At 37.5% G+C, this 21,133-nt stretch overlaps 1 protein-coding gene across 5 annotated transcripts in view; it reads left to right on the forward strand.

Moving 5' to 3' along the window:
• CDK14 (cyclin dependent kinase 14) overlaps nucleotides 1-21,133 on the forward strand; it is a 332,761-nt gene that overhangs the window by 169,683 nt on the left and 141,945 nt on the right. The gene's annotated exons all lie outside the window — the stretch shown is intronic.

The following is a 21,133-nucleotide window of genomic DNA, read 5'->3' on the forward strand; positions in this document are numbered from 1 at the left end:
CAGATGGTTCCATTGATTTCTCTTCCCCCCACCCTATTCCTTAGACACACCTTCTTCATTGTAGATAATTGCACATTTTTCTCCTGAGCGAAGAAATTGATTATGGTCAACAAAATGCTTGATTAAAAGGCAGCAAGTGAAAAACAAATATATACTCCTGTTCTCACCATGAAAATAATGCTGGAAGTATTTCAGTTTTACTTGTCACGAGACCTCTGAATTAAAATTCAGAACCTTTGAAAAGAGAGATTGAGAGAGAGAGAACTGACGAAATACAGAATATGTGAAGAGCATAGTCACTTTGTGCAAGCAGCTCTAGGGTTGTGGAGATATGGAAGTAGGATTAACTTTCATAAAATGACGATTGATTGAAAGAGACTGAAAGATTTAAGAATATTTATTCTTTCTAAAGATAAAAGGAAACTAAGATCATCTGGACTGCTTTCAGTATCCATTCTTAGTCCCATATGGGGAAAAGCCTTATGTGAAGTATAGAAGCAGGAGAAATTGTCCACTGAAAGGTTAGCCCTTTTTAGATATATATATATATACGTATATATATATTTAATTTTGATCTTCAAATACTTTTTAGTGACTACACTGGAGATGTAATCCTTCTTCTGAAAGTTAACATGAATACAGATGTGGCAAATGGCAGTATTTTTCTTCAGTGATTTTCAGAAAATGTTGTAGGAATTTCTCTTTTTCCAGTAGGTCAACTTGTCAGCTACTGATTCCAGCAGAACTTCTGAAGTAAGCTGAAAATATGACCTATCAGCTTTTTTGAAATGTCTTTTATTTTTATGACTGCTATCCACATCAGGCTTCTCATTTCATTCACCAGCAGTAATGAGGAAGCCTTATGTGCTAATTGGCAATTTCACTGTTAATGTAGTCCTGGTTTTTGTCTTTTAATTAGTATTACTGCAATTAACAGCTCAGTATGTATTTGCTGTGCTGGAGAATAGAGCAGAAATTCAGGTGGACGCTCCATAAGAACTTGATTGTGAGGTGATTAAAGAAACAGTATTAGAAACAGGAATAATTTATTTTTACATACCATTTTCTGTGGCTGTTTTTCAAAACCTGGAGGATGCGAAAAGTTTCTTAAAGAAATGCTTAAAAAAAGCATTCCTGCATCTTGTATTTTACTGTAAGATTCCATTTCTTAAATACTTGAAACAAACAAATCATTAAGTGTTTTTGTTTGCAGTGAAGTATGAATTAGTCTTATGTTGATGATATTGTGCTGTTTGAAATAGATATTTTTGTTGTATTGTTGTTGTGTATAATACACTGTACAGTTACCTGAATCCCAAATATCCCCATATTATAAATCCTTCAAGAGATTATTATGACAGTGCTCCAGCTTTGGAGGATACTGAAAACTCTGACCTTACAAACTCCTTTGTTATGTACAGTGTCTCATATGATGTGTTTGTTTTTTTTTTCCCTTTATTTCTTCCCCCACCCCTCAAGCTATATGGCCAATTTGAAGCTATTAAAAAAAAAAAAAGTCATTCAAGAAGAATTAATCTTTTGAAAATATCTCCCTTGAAAATAATCAACTATAATGAATTAGTAATAATAATAATAAAATAATCTATCAGATACAGATATAGTCAATCTGTTATAATTTCATGTTTTTAGTTGTTTCTCTGACTGTAGTCTCTCTTGGGCTAGAAACCCATTTAAAGTCAGTTAGTGTATATAGTGATGCTGATCCTCATCTAGGACTTCAAGACATTGCTGTATATTACCAGTACTCAAATAAATAAAGTTAATAGTCCTACTTTGGTTAAATTTGTTGGTTAAATCCTGCTCCATGTGTGGTATAATGAAATTCTATCCAAGCAATTTGACAAACATGAAGTGTCAGAGCAATAAGTCTTGGTTCTTTATGTTTTATTATAATGTTAATGTGAAATCCCTGGAAAACCTGTTAAAAATGAAGAGAAAATTAGAAATTTGAAAAATTCAGTGACCATTGCTTAATTCCACAGTAGCCAGCCCTTTCCTTGAGCTAGGTCCAGTAGCCTTCCTTTTGTGGCTGGGTACAAGAGGCCTTCAAACTTTTCAGATGTGTTTTTAAGAAAACAAACAAAAAAAAACTTTCCTCAGCACTGCTAAATTCTTTGTTGGAAATGTGTACCGGTCAATGTGATGCCCAACTCAGACGTACAACTGATGTTCATGTTGGCTGATGTTCAGTAGAATATAAGAAAGCTTGGGACATTTATGTTCCTTATGTGCTTTCACCTTGTTATAGTAGGAAATGGAGCTCTCACTTCTGAGGACTTTTTTGTACCTCAGTGCAGCATGAGGCTAATGTTCCTTTGCCAACATCAAAGGCAATATTTTCTCAGCTTTGTGTTGGCAGGAATTAAAGATTGACCATTATGTATTATTATGAAATGAAGAATAAAGGTGTAAAAGTAAAACTAGAATGAAATACCAAGTAATAGGCATGTGAATGTATAATGTAGTGAAGATTTTTTTCTGTTGTAAGTTTGTCTTGATGTAACAGAAACACCTGCATAACCCCCTCTTATTTACTGAGAGGAGATTATATGACTCCATATTTTTTTTCAAGCTGTATTTTCTTTCATGGCTAATGAACTTGTAAAATTCAAAACCAGATGGGTTAAATTTCTCTGAGAAACAAGATGAAAAATTAGATGTGATGAGGTTAAAGTTTAAAGGGTTGTGACCTCTTTCACTGAAGGCATGAGAAATGAGAGCATAAACATGTGCATGCACATATACATGTTCACGAATGCATGTTTACCTATTAAAACACTGTACCATTAGAGCCCATCTTCCACTTTCCCAGTATGAAAGACTCTTCTTAAACAAGATGTAAGATACAGTCTTGCTTCTCTTTACATTTTTCTTCCGCAAATGACTAATTCATGATAATGGCTTGGAAAGGAAGTTGATTTAGATTATATTTTTGATTAATTACATGAGAAGTGGTATGGAAATTAGAGAAATGGGTGCTTTGTTTTAGAATTCACTCAAGGCAGAAGAGAACTTATCATGAAATCAGTTTCTGACAGAGATAGCATTGACTTTGCTAGCAAAATAAATATAAAATCCTAGAGCAAAGGCCTTTTAGTCTCTAAGGACAAGACCTTCAGATTTTGTTTCATAAGTTTATAAAAAATCAACAGTTTGGCTGAAGGTTTTTAATTTGGCATCAGGCTTATTTAATCTCCTCAGTGTGGGATATCAAATACTTAAAAGCAGGCTGCAGTAGATCATAGTTCTTGAATAAACAAGGTAAAAGAAAGGCTATTCATGCCTGCCAGTGCATTGCATTGCAGCTGAAGTGGAATCTTTGAATAACCGTGGGCATGTGTTTTTCTATAGCACAGCTCCCAGACATAGATACTCCACTGTGTGGGAGTGCCTTTGTTCAGATGAACGGGAATTTGCTTTACTGTTTGTTGTGCTATAGTTGCTATGAAATGAACATTTATGAGAAGACTCGGCAGTAAAATGAAAAGGGATAACAGAACACAGAGACTTTATCAAATTAAAAATTGATGAGGTATAAAAAATGGCTTCCTTGAGAAGATATAATAGGGAAGACTACTTCTTGAATAATTGTTGCTCTGAAAAATAGTCCTTGAATTCTATTCTTGCATTCTTTTTTTTTTTTTTTCTTCAATCTAATTAAAATTCCAGAGGAAATTAAAGTATATAGGAATTTTCCTTATGAAATTAAATGCAATAATTATTTTTGATCCTGCACTGTGAATTTGTCTAGCTGTCTGTAGTTTTGGTTATTTTCTCCTGTACATATGTCTGTCTTGAGTAGAAATAAAGTATTAAAAACTTCTAATGAGTATCACCATAAGCAATTACAAACTTAAATGAACAGAGCCTTGTGCTGGATGTTAGCCACCACATAGACTGGGCTGTGTAACTGTTGCTTAGGCTTTGATTAGTTATTTCTTCACTTTTAATTTTTCTGTGCACTATTCACAGATGTATTTATTTGGCCTTTGGATGTGTATTGACTTTAAAACAAACAAACAAACAAACAAAAAACAACTTGGAGCCTTTGTTTAGGAAAATCATTGAGCAGCTTTAAAAGCAAGGTGTGTTTCAAAAGCAAATGCATTTATGTTAATTTTAGAGTGTCAAGTGGCTGTACAGCAGTGGATAGGAGCATGAACCCAAAGACTGAACACTAAGAATATCTTATTTTTTTCCAAGTGTTACTTGCAATCAGGTGATTATTATTCTAAGCAGAATACCTTTCTAAGGAAGTATGTAATTTGTATTAATATTGAACAATCATTCAAGAATTCTTTGTTTTATTTATGTATGAGGTACATATTATAACCAGTACCACTTGTCATTTCCACAATCCTTCATTTTTAAGCTTGAATTCAAACCTCTAAAAGATTCTACCAAAGACTGGAAAAGCAAATATAGATGACAACACTAGAGGAACAGACTGCCAGGCACATTATCTTTGACTCTGCATGATGGTGCTTCTGAGTGACCACTCAGGCAGGAGGGTCTACAGTGTAGACAGGTCTTAGACGGCAGCAGCTCTGCCATCAGTGAGGAGTTTAAGGCACCTGGGAGGAAAATAAGTTGGGGCAAAGAAGGAGGCAGGCAACAACAGGCTGTTGAGGAAGAAAAGTAAAGATGCTGGAGGAGCATTAGGGAGAGAAGTAATAAGTGGTTGTGGAAAATGTAGGCCCTTAGCTATGTGGAAAATGTAGGCCCTTTGCCAAGTGGGGCACGTGAGGTAGTCACAGCAGACGCAGATAGGGCTGATGTGCTCAGTGACATCCTTGTCTCAGTCTTCACAAATGAAATCTCACAAACCTATGTCGTCATAGACACGGTTCAGGGAGGAGAAGAGTGAGTGGAAGAGAACTGAGTCAGGGATCTTCTGAGAAATGTTGACCCATGCAAGTTCGTGAGTCCAAACACGAGACTTCTTGAGGGTACTGGGAAAGATGACTGATGTCATTGTGAGGCTGCTTTCTATCATCTTTGAAAGATTGTGTCAACTGGGGGAGGTCTCCAATAACGGGGTAAAAGTGAACATTGTACTAGTTTTCAAAAAGAGCAAGAAGGAAGGTCTGGGATGGGAAGGAAAGTTCCAGGGATGGGAAAATGGTGGAGCAGGTCCTCTTACATACAATACTTGTTGTTAGAATTTAGTTATTGTGTATGCCAATATAAATCAAGATTGGCTAATCGGTTATGCTTACATCCAGATTATTACTTTTAAACTACAGCTCAAAGTTTCTGAATGGCTGATAGCAATCAACAAGGAGGTGGGAAGTGGATCCTTTCCAGGAAGGATTTGTCTTTCTGTGTTTTGTTTCTTATTCTCTGTCCCCAAACTTCAATTAGAAGCCCAATATTCTGACTCTTCTAGGAACAATGTGGACCTTTAAACTGATCATATTATGTTTTCTCTTACATATTCTTTAGTATGAAAAATGTTGTGCTCTCTGGCTTGAAAAAATACATGTTATACTTGTTATTAGAAATTTTCAGATAAAACAGTTATGGAACTTTTGAGGGCAGGCACATTGCATGTCAGTTACTGATGTATTGAAAAACTCCTCAGGGCATTATAGGTATATGGAACAAAACATTTCAGCTTGGTTTGCATGTGAAGCAGTCACAGCACCTCTGACACTGTGAGAGAAACTGACCAAATTAAGAATCTTGTTCTGCTTTATCTGTTAGTTGATCAACATGCTGCTGGGAATTTTATGTCAGGGGATTTCTTGTTTGTGAAACTTCCCTGCAGACACTTTTCCCATTTGTCTTTTCTGCTAGGCCTGCAGTATAGGTGAACTGTACCAGTTGTGTGGTTGAGAAGTTTGAAGATCTGTTTGGTCTGCATTTTGGACTGTGTGGTTTTCTCAAGTGCAAAGATCTCCTATGTAATCACATCTTTTAATTGGGGCGTGATTCTTTTTAGCATGTACTCTGACTTTCTTGCTATGCCATGGCTCCAAGACACAGTGTATGGTTGTGACTGTGCAGGTACCCAAGAGGCAGATGTGCAAAATATAATTTCAAAGTGTGAAAGAGAAAGTCTAGAAGGTATTGTTAGCTTGACTGTAATTTGAAAGGATAGGAAAACTTGTTGATTAAATTATTAACATTATTAATTTTTTATTACATTTTGTAAGGCTTGCATAGAAATTGCCCCTTCACCCCCTTCCCTCCACTGATTCTTCTAAGTTTCAGTCTGTTAAAAAAGCCTCAGGCTGTGGTAATGCCCCAAAGAGTTCTAGTGTTGCAAGGTGAGTGTGAAAGAACATTAGGAAATAGGTATTTTAATGTTCTGGGGCTTGTTCCTGCAGTCAGACAGTTGCTCTTTCTTGTCTGTGGGAGTGGGCTTTGGAAAGAAAAATGGCAGAAGAATTTTCATGTAAATTTCTTTGCTTTAGTCTTCCAAATAACGCGGACCCTAAAGCCTTTCAATTCAGCTTTTTGTTATCTTTTGGGATCTTCTTAGATGAGTAAGGAGCTGCAGGAGGTCTAGCATCATGGTGGAAATACTGCCTTACACTTTCAGAATTTTCTTGATATAAAACTTTGTGATGTAAGAAAAGACAGTATCAAATAGGTATGATCGAGCCTTGCATCCTCTTGGATATATAGGATGATTAATAATAGATAACAGGAGCAAAGAGGCTTGAGGATTGTAATAAAGAGAATTGTACTCCATAGAGTTGCAGTTTAAAACTGCAGCTGAGTATTAAAGAGGATGTTTCCATGAATTTCCATACAGATTTTACTGCAGGGAGCATGTTGGAGATATGTCATGAGGGACAAAACGATTGCTGTATAGTTAGTTTACTGTTAAAATGATTAAAGCTATGTTGATAACTTGAAAAAATAGTTCTTTTTTCACAGTAAGAGTCCCATAAGGAATTTCTTTATATGCATTCATATGAAATGTTGGATAGCATAAAAGATTGCTCACACTATGTTTTTCTGTGTGAATGGCCCACAGAGTATCAGTTCTTGAAGATATCAGTATATGGAGTTGTCATGGTGCTGGAAGTTTCCATTTTCGGTGATGCTTGGTATAATTGTTTGCAAAACTCCTCAGGGAATGTTTCTAGCTGTGGGCTGCTAACCTCTAACCTTCCTGGCTTTAGGAAACAGCAGGCTGGGTAGCTGCAGTTGTATGGTTTGAGGATGAGCTGTAGGAGCTGCCTGGGTCACTTTGGAGGTAGCTGACCCACCACAAACCCCTGCTGCTTCAGGAACAGGCTGTGCCAGGGCTGGAGAAATCATGGAAGATGTTTGAATGTTTTTATTAAAGGCTGCTGCTGGTGATGAAGGGAACCAACATACCCAAAATGTAGGTCCACAGACTCCTCAAATACCTAATCTGAAATGAACAGAATGAAAAAGGCATTTATTTCCCATATTCCTGCTAGAGGTTGCTGTTTCCCCAGGTGCAGCCTGGTCCCCTTTGATAATAGCCTTCCAGCCTGAAGAATTCATTCTCATAGCCCCAGGGAAGGTTGCAAGGATAGGTTTCTTTGAGGGGTATTGATAATGTTTGTATTAATAGCAAGTAATGAAGATGGTTCACAATGTTGTGAGTTGAAAAAAAAAAAAAAAGGAAGTAGGAACCTGGAAAGTGAAATCTTAAGATGCTCAAGCTTGAGTTAGCTTGCAGGTCTTTAGAAAATACCGTAATTTCTGTAACTGTAACACGGTGATTTTTGTTGAGAGCAGAAACTGAGAGTGCTATTCACTTCGACACCTGGGCTCGAGGCCTGGAGCAGCAGAGCAACCTGTGTATATTTGGCCTGGTGTAACCTTGAATGCATGCTACCAACTCAGTGAAAAATGCCTTTATGGGCTCATTGCTTTCTGGCACCAGAGAAAGGGACCCCAGAGCTCAGGAGCTAAGTTCATTGGTAGCAAGGGGACCTTCAAATATGTTGTCTTGGAGGAAGGATTAAAGCTGCAGGTGCTGTGGACCCAGAGACCCTTTACAAGCTGCTGTATCGGTTATTTGTTTCCCCCAGATGACAAGCTGTCCCTCCACCCCAGATCTTCTTGGTTTCTAACAGTACAACAGACTGCTGTCAGGGAATAGCCAAAGCTGCCTCCTTCCCCTCGCCTCCTAGAAGTAATGGCTTCATGTGATGCTTTCCCAAGCTTCTTGTATCTTGCCCAGAAAATGTGGGGAGTGAGATGAAATGCATAGGTGGCAGGAAATCTCAACTGACAACAGTGCAAAGAGGTAGATTTAATTTCTGGTGCTTGGGCTGATTAATTCTTTTGTGCATTGTTTTAGAGATTAAACTGGAGGAGAATTTGTGGTCCAGTGCTGTGCAAATGCCTTTTGCTTCTCATATCTATTTAGCTTGCTGTTCCTGTCATGGACCTCAGTCTAATTTGTTTCATTGATCTGATGGGTTTATTGAGGAATTAGGCAAAACTAATTTAAAAATTGCCATTGTGAGAGTTGATGCAGGAAGAGTATCTTATGGCTGGAAAACGGGTTTGCTGGCTTATGGAAAATGAATAGATTTGACATAGTTTTTTTGGAGACAAACTGGACTTTATGTCCACGTCAGTCTCTACCGATTGTTTTTTAATTGTTGAAATTAAAATTCTTGAAAAATACCCATCTTTTCAGCTATATTAATAAGTAGATACTGTAACTTGAGCTCTTCCCACTAAGAAGCACTGTGTAGGATTATTGGCTGACAAGGAAAAAATAATAATTTATTTTTAAACCAATAAGGAACTGGAGATTGGTTTGAGTCATTAAATGAGTCCCCTGTTAAAAGCTTCTCAGATTACCTAGGGTTCAATCCAGTTTCAAATTGTTACAAGTTAGAGATATATTGAGCCTTTAAATAGGAGGAAAGCATCTTAATTATCCATTAAGGGCAATAAAGGAAGTTGGTTATGACACCATTAAAACAACTGTGATGAAAATCTGTTTCAGTGTTCTGTGCTTAGGAAGAATGTGGGATTTGGATGTCATCTGTAATGCGGCTAGCTCAGTGCTGATTGTGATCTTGCATTATTACCACAAGAGAGGCCCATCAAGCCAAAGGAATCTGTAGATGTATTTAAAATCTGGGCAGCAGTGACAAGCTTTTTGCTTTCCTTGCAAAAAAAAACTTAAAACCTTATCCAGCCATGTGTCCATGATCTCATGTCAGTTTTCTCTTCCTACACATCTTGCTTCTTCTATAGCCTCAGTCTGTAGTCTAGTAAATAGTGTAGCTATAGGCTCCTGTTTTATGTTTCCAAAGTTTCTTTGCTCACTTCTGATACTATAGATACAGGGAAAAAATATCAATGGAGGAATTGATGTAGTTACTGTGATGGTGGCACTTTAAAGGGAATGGGAAAAGTAATCAGAAGTGTGACTTTTGGACTAAGATGTGCTAAGATGTGCTTCCCCCTCCTTTCCCTGTTTAGGAATTAACTGAGAAACACCTCAGTGTGTTGCATTGCCAGTCTGGTTTTTGAAATTTCATACATAACGTGAGATTTTCACAAGTGTTGAGCAGCTGCAGCCACGCTAACTTGTCAGAATGGTGCTTCCAGTGTCTCAGTCCATGGTGATATTTCATTAGTAGTTTTCCTCCTGCCTGAGAAATGGCAAACTGCTTTTGTCAGTGTAGCTATATTCAAAAGCCTACTAGTGTCATGGTAAAGCATGGTAAAATATAGGCATCCAGGTTGATTCCCTAGTACTTTCCCTGTTGGCCTTCTTGGTCTGATTATGCTTTTGTTTAATGTTTCCTTATTTAGGAGAACATGCTATATTATAATGGGAGAAAATTATGCCAAATTGTAATCATTTAAATTTCATTGATGTGTTAATAGTTATGCATATTTATTTTACACAGGAAATAATCAGCTATGTGGAAATTAAAGGATAACTGGGAAGCGGTATGGGTTAAAGAAGAAAGAAACTATCACCAGTCAGAAAAAAAGTATTGATATGCAAAGAAAAAGATTAATGTGAAAGGAGAATGGCAGTTCATTAAGAGAAATGTGCTGTTTAACTCAATATGAAATAATTGCATCATTGAGATAGCATTTTAAAGAAATGATTGCTCTGTAATCTATATCGTGGTTTATTTTGTCCTAAATGGTGTAAAACCTTACTGCAACAGATCCACTTTTTATCTAGGTAATTTTTAATAATTTGTGTAGGGTTTATTTTCAGTCTTTCTGAAGGATACAGTGCTCGATATATTAATATTTTTTATAGTTGCATGATTCCTATTCATGTGTTAAGAGGAGAATTTTGCTGCAGCCACTGACCTCCACGGCATCCAGAAGCCATCAGGAACTAAGTTACTGATGATAAAAGTGGGAGCTCAGGAATCACAAGCATTTGATGTGGGTGAGGTAGCAACATTGACAACTGCTTTGTACAAGGAAGGAAGTGCTGTTTGATGATTTTCACGTTACATATTAGGGAAAAAATCTGGTTAGATCTTCACCTTGTTAAAAGGTGGCCAAGCTCTCCTCCAACGTCACTTTCAGCTTTTCTCACCCTTGGCTTTTATGCCTTATATAACATATCAGATGTAGTATTTTTTTTTTTTTTTCCAGTGACCATTAGAAATAAGGGAGAAGAAGATATTCAGGTGTCATCTCTTTTATCCCTACCCCCAGCTATGCACATCTTATCCTTCTTCTTATCCTTCTTATTTCAGCAATTTGTAGGTCACTTTTCACTTTTATTTTTATTTTTATTTTTTTTCTCCCAGTATTCACTCTTGTGGCTATATTTGCATTTAAGGATATTTCATTGCAGTGGTCTTTAAGTTAGCTGTTAACTGTAGTGGGTTGAATTGATTATAAAAGCAGATACCAAGCATGAGGCACTATAAGGAAAAGACTCATTGTATCAGTACTGTCACTGCTGATGGTAAGTTCTGTACTCTTCAAGCAGGGTGAAAATTTGATTCAGTTTTGAACTGTGTGTTGACCTTAGGAAAAAATATATATTTTTTTAAAATCACAGTCTTACTGAAATGCACTTTATGAAAAAAAAAAACAAAAACAAAAACAACAACAACAAAAAAAAACCAACAACAACTCCTAATTTACCTTCTTGCCATATAGGTTGCAGGACGTGATGCTGAATGGGTTGTCAGAATGAGATGCGCTCACCTGTGTACTTATGTTCATACATGCAAAACTGAAATAGGAAATGGTTTATATAAAGCATGAAAAGTTCCAAAGTTACTAATAATATGGCAGTAGTATTTTGCCTATGATCAAAATACTATTAGGGTTACTTTGCTTGCAATCCAGAATCAGGTTTTAATCAAGCACTGCACAGAGAAGCACATCAATAGTCCTTAAGTTAACTGAAATAATAGAGAAAGGAATGGTTTAGCCTCAGTACTAACAGTTTTTCATTTGTTTTACTGAGGTATGATACAGGGATTTGCAATTCCCCTGAATCAGTAGCGTTACGTCTGTATATAACAGACTAGATATGGTCCTATAGCTCCAATTTTGCTTTCTTGGCAGTGGCATTTCAGCATTTCAGTATCAATATACAGAAAGATGCCACATGAGGAACATTTGCTTTTTAACTACACGCTTCCAGAATCCTACTGTATAAAGCACAGCCTTAATGCTTTTCTAATGTAACTTTTTAAAAATGAAATTGTCTGTTTTCATTTCTTCCTTCTATGTGACAAAATTGTATTATGAACTGATTAGGTGGCTCTGCAGGAATACAGATGCCTGACTACTGATGTAAAGTCAAATAATCATATAGACCTAAGCATATTGGAATGCCTCTCACAAAACTCTCCTTGTAGATTTGTGATTCAGCTAATTAAAGATGACATAGATATTAAATGAGTTTTGAGGAGCGATTCGATTGAACAGGTGAATCTGAGACTCCAGAGATCCCTTTCATAATATGTTGCTCTATAATGCTGCTTTACAGAAGCAAACATATTTACGTGGGTTTTCTTAATGTTTTCACACTTTAAAGCAAAGTGAAAATTAAAAAAATAATTTAGTGAAATCTTTAGGTCTGTTGTAGTTATTTTGTTCTTTGTAATAACTTAGATTTTTTTTTTTGTACTGGTGCTCGTACTGTATTGTACTGATGTATTAAGTGCATTTTTCTCGGACTTTTTTCATCTGCCACTGCAAACAGATGTGTTTTTAGATACTGTGGGTATTATCTAGCATGTGAATGTATGTACTGGTGTGGTAACACATACAAAATGTACTGGAGTTCTTCAGCAGAATGGCCAAGACAGTGTTTTACATGCTAAGAAAGTATGTAAGCTGCAGAATATAATGTATGGCAGCGATACCAAGAATTAACTGAGTATTTTCGTTTTCTATAACTAGTCTGTCGTGGGTCCTGGAAGCAGCCTGGATTAAACTTCTTGATTGCTACAGAACCATTGGTGCCAGTCAGGGCGGCTGTAATTCAGAAGATGAGGCTGTGAAATGGAACAAGTGTAGCTGTGTGCTGCAGGAGGGAAGTGTGTGCTGGGGTGACATCTTGCCTGGAAACATGGGCACATCAAAATTGCACTGGCTGTGCAGCATAGAGGCCAGAAGCTGGTGAAGGTGTTAGCTGAGGAGTTATGCCATTCATGTAATGTCAGACATTGTACTGTAAGAAGTGATCGTTTCAATGCCCATGTCATGATGGTTTTGCATGGTAATGTCAAATGGCCCTATTGTTGGATTTATAAATTGAAATAATTATTAGATGTGATTTTCAGAAGTGTATTTCTTGTAGATGTTAATACTCTTCAAACACTTGTTTCTAGATGTAGCCTTGCTCTTATTAAATTATCCTAGACTAGTTCGTGGAATCTTACCTGTTTGGAAGTAAATTTACAGTCACTTAAATAGGCTTTTACCTGACCATTACTTTAAATACTATCATCATTAAATTTCTCTAGCTATTTTACCTCTAAGTTATAAGTGATGAATCAGCAAAGTAGTGTTATGCCACTGGCATAAACCACTCCACTGAGCAACATGTTAATAGTCATGCAACCAACTTTGCATTTGACCAGAGTTTTGGCACTCCCCAGAATCATTGCACTGAATTTTGGACCTTGTTAGTGGGAAAAGCAGTACGTGTTGGCTGTGGCATCACCTTGTCAGGCTCAGTGTTGTATAGTCCTTGAAGAAACAAAATTATCTGAGTGTAAACTGGGATTAGATGTTCAAATATAAAACTTTCAGTGAAACTTAGCTTCTGTGTTTCTGTTTGGATGACTGTGAATCACTACACTAGCAACAAAACGTGCTTATTTAACAGTTCTTCAGCTGTCAGATTTAATGAAGCATTGCAGTAGAAGGATTTAAATGGTACTGCTGTCTTGTATACAGAGGGATTGAATCTGGTGTGTGTTCAGTCCTCTTAGCACCTCAACAAAGGGGAAGGCAGTTCATCTACATGATGATTTTCTGCTAATATAAGTCTTGCACAGCACAGAGCAAGCTTATTTATTTGCCAGTATGTTTTATTTAGCCTGTCTCATGCAATATGTCAAGTACCTACTGCATTTTATCAAGTGATAAGTTATCAAGATACCAGTTGATGAAGATTGGTTCATTTTTACTTGGACTCCAGATGGAGTAATCCCAAATTGGCTCTTGCAGTCATGCTTTTAGTTTTGCAGATGGGGAACACAGTCAATTGTTAACTTAATACTCAATAGCACTGCGGTGAGGTGTTGACTTCTGTGGCCATTGCTTGGTGAGCTATTACACTTCATCAAATTGTACATCCATAGTTCTTTGTTTGTTTTGATAGAACAGTTTCCCCAATGGTTTGTAGCACTTAACTTTTTCTTTTCTCAGTTCCTTTGGTTTGTTAGGGAAAGATAACGAGAACATTATTCCTCAAAAATGTATGAAAGTAGTCTGTTAAGTTTCTTGTCTTCAGCAAGATCATTGTGCATATGTCTTAAAATTCCACAAAAAAAAAATATATACACTATTATTCTATTCTAAACTCAAACTGCTCCCTAGCGCTGTGCTCATTGATTTGTAGCTGCTTCCCAGTTTTCTCTCTTTTCTTAGGGAGTATTGAAATATTCTGCTGTTACCTCTCATTTACAGTGGAGAATTATTTTCTGCCTCTTTGTCCTTTCTAGAACTTCCTCCCCGTCCTTTGCAGATCTTACCAATTTAAAACCATCTGTTTGGGCATTGTTAACTATTTGCTTCAAACTTAATAACTGGAATGAGCAATTCTGATATTTTCACTTACAGCCTTATTAGCAAAGTGGTGTGTTCATGCTGGGATGTTGTTAGGAGGAGAGGTCATCGTTTTTCATATAGAATTTTTTCTGTGAGACAACTAAATGAGGATCATTAAGTAAAAATCCAGAAACTGGAAAGCAAGACTTGAATCAGTCAACTGTTAAAAATCGTGGGCACGTATCCCATATTCATAATGAATCCAGGTCTTTTCATTAATACAGAAGTTATCTTTGATGTGAAATTGCTTGCTGTCCTTGAGTTCTGTTAGCTGTCATGGCTGAGTGCATGTTTACGGTGTGGATTCTTTTTTTTTTTTTTTTTTTTTTTTTCCTGCCCACACCATTATTTTTCTGTTTCTAGACTAGGAGAGGCAATTTGAACATGTTCACACTGACCCAGAAGGTCATGGGAATACATATAATTTTACTGTGTTGAAAATGGAACATGCATTTCCTTCGCACTTCCATGCCACCTAGTTTTTGATTGGAACAGAATTATTTGTGTGTTCCTTTCTGCTAATGAAGAATAAATGAATTTGACAGTCATGGTACATGTTCAGCATCAGTAGGCTTTTTCAATGTGTCAGAAAGTTTTTATATGGGTTTTAAAGCAGAGGAATAATCAGCTTTATAGATAGGATGGCTTTCAGGCAAATTAATCAAAGAGGTCTTTAATATACAGCCAACAGCTGAGCACTTTTCCTTATCCCACTTTTCCACTGCCTATGATCTTTTGGGTGGCTTGGGAGGCAGTTGAAACAGATGATGCTGGAGTTTTTGAAAAAATAAAAACACTTTTCATGGGGGCTAAATTCTTACTTCCTGTTAGCAGAAAAAAAAATACTTCTCTATCTTCCCTTTTTGTATCTTGTATTTGTCAAATTGATAGTCGAGTCTCTTTCAAAGGCCAGAATAATTATCATCTACATTATTGTAAGTGATTGTCTGACGGCGTACATGAGATAAGATTTGCAGGGAGAAATCATCCTTTATTAGACCTACTGATACTGCTGGAAAAAGCAGGCTGTCAGGCACACATGCCTTTTGCCTTACTTATTGCTGCCTGTCTCTAGAAGGTTGACTCATGCGCTCAGCTTTGGAAGAACAGTCACTGTCCAAGTGCCTTTGGGGAATATTAATAGGGGAACCTGATTAGGCTCTCCCTAATAGTGGGTAGCTTTTGCAAATGAACATCACTACCATAATCTGGTGTCTGCATTAGGACTCAGACATAGGATATTGTAGGCAATTTATCATATTTGAAAGGAATTTAAATCAGATATTCTGATAATGCTGTCTCTTCCAACCTAGAAAATTCTGTGATTCTGTGATTCTGTGATCTTAGGGGTAGATATATTCACATGGACAGCAGAGGGACCTACAGGCTGCAGTACACTTTTCCTTGCCAAGAACTGACTTCTGGGGTGGAGAGCTGACTGCTTTGTCAAAATAGTGGCAATGTTTCCACCTATTTTACTTCAGTTCTGTTGCCATTCAGGTATTCACTAAATAAATATGCCTCTGTTGGAAAATAAGTAGCTGGATAAATAGATTAAATGAACTTGACAATTCATGATCTACAACAGACAGCATTAATAACATTTTAATATAGTTACTGAATAATGGGTATACTTTTATAAGCCATTTATCCCAAACTCTAGGTAAATTATTAAAATAAATAAACTTGAAGCTAAGAAAGGAAGTATGAAAGAATCTAAATCAAGGAAAAACGGCAAAAAAAAAACAACCACAAAACAAAACTTTTTTTGTTTGTTTGCAATATGCCTCACTAGAGCTCTTTTTGTTATTTCTAAATAAAAATAGTAAACAAATAAATACATTTAAGGTATAATGGAAAAGGGAACAATGCACATTCTTGGCAAGCCCTCATTTTTGCAACCGTGACTGTTTTTCTCATTTGCAGAATGATGCTCTCTGTGAACAAAGGCTTCCTGGTTGTCATATGAACTTGACTAAAAAGCTATCCTGCAGCTAAAGAGATATCAAATATTAATATTTATGCTCATAGCCAAAGGTGCGTGTATTGAATAGATCTTGTGGCTGCATATAGCTACTGCCTCTTTTAAAAGCCAAATACAATTAAAAAAAAAAAATTACAGTGATAAATCAGTGCAATGTGTTATGTCAATAACTGATGCTAGGTAAGATCAGATACAACCTCTGGGTCTGAGATAAAAGATAGATCCAGACAAAGCAGAGAAAATTGTGTTTACCACAGAAGAAAATATCACCTTGCCATTTTTTTTTTAATTTTAATTTTTATTTTTATAATTTGGAGTACAAGGCAGAAGGAGTTTTTATATGTTAAAGACACATAAATATGCTCTGGGCAGCCTCCCAAGGAGGGGAGGTGCACAGGGAGGTGCCAGTCTCTGTTCCCTGGTAAGTGATGACAGGGCACGGGAAGGGCACAAAGCTGTGCCAGGGGAAGGCCAGGCTGGGTGTGAGGAGAAATGTCAGTGCCATGAGGGTGGTCACACACCTGGGCGGACTTCCTGCAGAGACAGGTGGTGCCCCATGCCTGTCAGTGCTCAAGGGACATTTGGACAATGCCCTCGGTGACACGCTTCAGCTTGTGGTCAGCCCAGAAGGGGTCAGAAAGTTGAAATGGTCTTTGTGTGGCCCTTTCCCCTTCCCTTTCCCTTTTCCCTTCCCCTTCCTCTTTCCCTTCCTGAGGTTTCAAATGAGTTAAAAGGAAGTTGTGCTTTGTGGCACAGCACAGGTAGATGATGCTGAGGAAGACTTGTGGCGTGTGATGTGTGAGAACAGTTTCTTCTTCCAGTTTGGGTAATGGCCAAAGAAGTAACTGCCTGGAGAACGTTAACCAGTGTCTGTTCTTGCCATAATTATATGCAGCAGGGCTGATGCAACCTGACTTTTTTAATAGCCGTGCCTTACGCTTGGCTTCCTCCTTTCCAAACGAGGCTGTAACAGCAGGACGCGTGCTGACCTTTTATCTTCTGGAAAACGTAGGACCTAGAAAGGAGTTCAACAGCTGTCAGCACACCACCACTGTACCATCACAGGCAAAAAGTGTGCAAACAGCAGTATGTAAATGCTGTGTACTCACCTGGTGATCTCGTCATTTACCTTTTGACTTTTGTTCACATCATCTATTAAGATTTGAAGTTTTGATGATCGCCCATAAGCTCTGTCTTTTTCAAAAGAGATCGTCACTCTTCCTGTAGAGTAACCATGGAAACAGACAGGGAACCCTTAAAGAAAGTGATCGAACATGCTGTGCTAATTAATCCTACCCTTCAGTTTTCTTTCAGCTGAAGGATGTGGTTAAATAAATTTTGCATGAGTAAGCATATTTGGAGGTGCAAAAGGGTATGAAATATAAAGCATCTTTTTCCTGCAGAAGGATATTTGGAAAAACAACAACTGGTAACTGTCAACTGTTTGCATCTGGAACATCAAAATAAGAAATGCAGTGTCTTGTTAGTGTTTATACATATATATAGAAAGAGATAGTGTTGCTGCTTTTAAACTGTAAATACATCTGAAAGATGAGGATATTTTCATGCCTCAGTTGTGTTGAGAGAGATTTACATTAATTCTGAATCTTCAAATGAAAGTGCTCATAATTGGAAGTGCCTTATTTACGCAGAACGTTCTTCAGAAAAAGCAAACTTTGTACCCTTCCAGAGACAAAGCAGCTCCTCCAAGGCATTAGCCTAATTTAGGATATTTGAATTCTGCACTAGAGGATCTATTGACTAAAACAGAGGGACTGTTCCAAATCTTCCTATGCCAAATTTTATCCTTGGTGGGTTGTTCACTTCTGCTAAACTTGGCCATTTAGTCTGCAAAGTAGCGTTAAGTGCACAAGCAGGAAACCAGTTGGCCACTACATAAAACATATGGCCTGTACCCATAAACCTTAAACCTGGTGCACTGATGCTGTTTTATGTCAACGTATGGCTTCAACTTGCTCTTACAAATTTAAGTTTTGCTAATAACTTTCTCCTTTCCAGTAATGATCCTCTTATAACTGAGAAACCAGATGGAGCAGCTAACCTCGAGTGAGGCTTTCATGGTTTTTTGGAAATGAAGAAAAAACATTTAGCTGTCCAACCATCTGGGATTAGCCAAAAAGGGCCATACTTTGAAAATTTGATGGATCTTAGCTTGGACCAGATTAGAGGTAGAGGAGATCTAGAGGTGGTAAGCTGAGGAAACAGGATGGTCAGCAGTCCCTACTGGATGGGAGGACAGGATTCTTGCTGAATGGTCGCAGAACAAGAGGAAAGACATATTTGGGTAGGCTACAGCACTTGCAAAGCTTTGTCTTGGACAGCAAGGTGGCAGAAACTAGGTGGTAAGCACAGGCATTGTATTATTTGCAGTATGATCTCTGGTATGGCAAGTTAGCTATTTATTCCTCCCTATTTGGGAGATTTCTTGAGTCTGTGGGTCAGGCACTTTGTGTCATGGAGACCTGCATTTCTTTATCACCACACAAACTCTAAAACTTTTTGCCAGTTTTCTTCATATCACATGATGTTGCTGGCTTCTTAAAAGTGCCTTTTCCCTGCCTGCCTGGGTCTTTTCTCCTACCAAAGCTAGGAAGAAGATTAGAGAGGTAAGAGTCTGCAACCAAATTCAGTCTTCCTAGGCAACAGTGAAGGGACTTTGGAAGGGGACACTCACCATCCAGGCTTTTCAAATCCTTTCATCATTCTTATTTAGCATAATAATAGCAAATCCAGATTCATGCCTTCAGGGAGTACTACTTCAGATGGGTCATGTGGCATGTGAGTGCCTAGAAACTGAAGCTTGTTTGTAAATTTTGTGCTAGGAATAAGAACTATTCATCAGTTAGAGCATTTGCTGGTTTTCTAGTAGAAGCAAAAACATTGATCAGAGGTACTGCAGACAGTGTGAGGTTACCTCTCCTCTTTGGGGTTGTACTGCATTTGCCAACCTTGAATCGCCTGCTTGAACCAAGTGTTGGTCAAGCTGCTAACCAAGTGAACAAAGCAGATGGAAGTCAAAAAGCTGGATAAAAAAGAAGAAGGAAAAAAAGATTATTCATATTTGATTTTTTTTTTCAAAGAAATTTTGGCATACAAGTCAAATTATTCCCCTACATTGGTCTAATTGCTATAATCAGCTGATAATGCAATCTACTGGCAAGATTTGCCATCATTACTATGGAGATGTATTCACTGAGATTAACTGCTCTTAAATAGCTTCTCCAGTGTATTGAGAATAAAGATGCAAAGGACTCTCATCTTCACTTTTATGTGAATTCTCATGTTGCATATTTCTTCTGGAGCGTGTGACTGCTTTTTGGTTTCTCTGTGGTGTAGGACACGACCTTCTATTTTAGTAAGTTAATTTTTTGTGTGAAAGGGAGATTGATAGTTCTTTGTTTAGGAAGACAAAAATCAGTGGTGTATTCTCCTGATTTCTGTTACTCGTCCAGTGTTCCCAGTGAGGGAGTCTCGAGGCATGGAGAAGGAACAAATTATTTGGAAAAGGTATTTGCAGGCACATGATGGGAACAGGCACCAAAGTCCTGAAAATCTTTTTTCCAGTCCCTGGATGAGTGAGGCTGTTGTAGGATAACTGTTAGAAAAGTTTGCTCATTACTGCTGTTTTTAGCACATGAGGATCTCTCCTAAAATCCTTCCAATTTACATGAGATATATGGTTATGCAGTTATGTGAATTATTTTAACTGACTGACAAGCTTGAAAGACAATTATTGTAAATAGTATATCTTTAGTAGGTCACAGATTTCATAGAAATGATTTCTGTTTCTGAGATTGTTGCACTGCCAACATACATTTGTTGAGAGAGAAGAATTTTGCACATACCATTTTCTGATGTATTACAGCAATATTAATATTTATTTGAATGGAAATGTCTGAGTGTTTCTACTACTTTCAGATATAAATTTGAATAAGCAGACTAGGGTTTGCAATGTAAACTGTGGAAGGTTTTCTTAGGCTCCCCTAAAAAATAAATCTCAAGTATGTCACTATACATCTGGGAGTTTCCTTTCCATTTCTTTTTTTCTGAATAACACTAAAATGAAAGACTATTGATGCCCAAGGATGAGTAGTTAATGGAAATGAACAACTTTATTTATTTGTCTTTCATTTAGGTACACCACAATGTATCTTTGCATCTCTCCTGGGTCTGTGGTTGTCAGTATGAAAATCATATTTTATTATTCTTTCATAATAACCACAGCTCTTTTTAGCCAGGTGCTAGATGATAGAAACTACCATGTTCTTTCATTAAGCAACATATTTCAATACTAGAAGAAAAAAATACTTGCAATATGTCCTGGTTTCAGTTAGAACAGAATTAATTTTCTTCCTAGTAGCTGGTGGAATGCTGTGTTTTGGCTTAGGATGAGAAGAGTGCTGATAACACCCCGATGTTTTAATTGTTGCAGAGCAGTGCTTATACCAAGCCAAGGACACCTCAGACTTTCGCTCTGTCCTGCCAACAGGCAGGCTGGGGGTGCAGTAAGAGCTGGGAGGGGACAGACCCAGGACAGGTGACCCGAACTAGCCAAAGGGGTATTCCATACCATCTGACGTCATGCTAAACAATATATAGGGGTGGCTAGCCGGGGGGAGGGGACCGGACTGCTCGGGGTTAAGCTGGGCATCGGTCAGCGGGTGGTGAGCAATTGCATTGTGCATCACTTGTTTGTACATATTATTATTAGTAGTACTATTATCATCATTGTACTATTATTATTATTATTATTATTATTATTATTTTTCCTGTCTTATTAAACTGTCTTTATCTCAACTCACGGGCTTCACTTTCCATTTCTCTCCCCCGTCCCAGAGAGGGAGGGGGGAGGGTGAGCGAACGGCTGCGTGG

This window comes from Aythya ferina (genome assembly GCF_964211825.1).
Source record: "Aythya ferina genome assembly, chromosome: 2".
NCBI classification, from domain to species: Eukaryota; Metazoa; Chordata; class Aves; order Anseriformes; family Anatidae; genus Aythya; species Aythya ferina.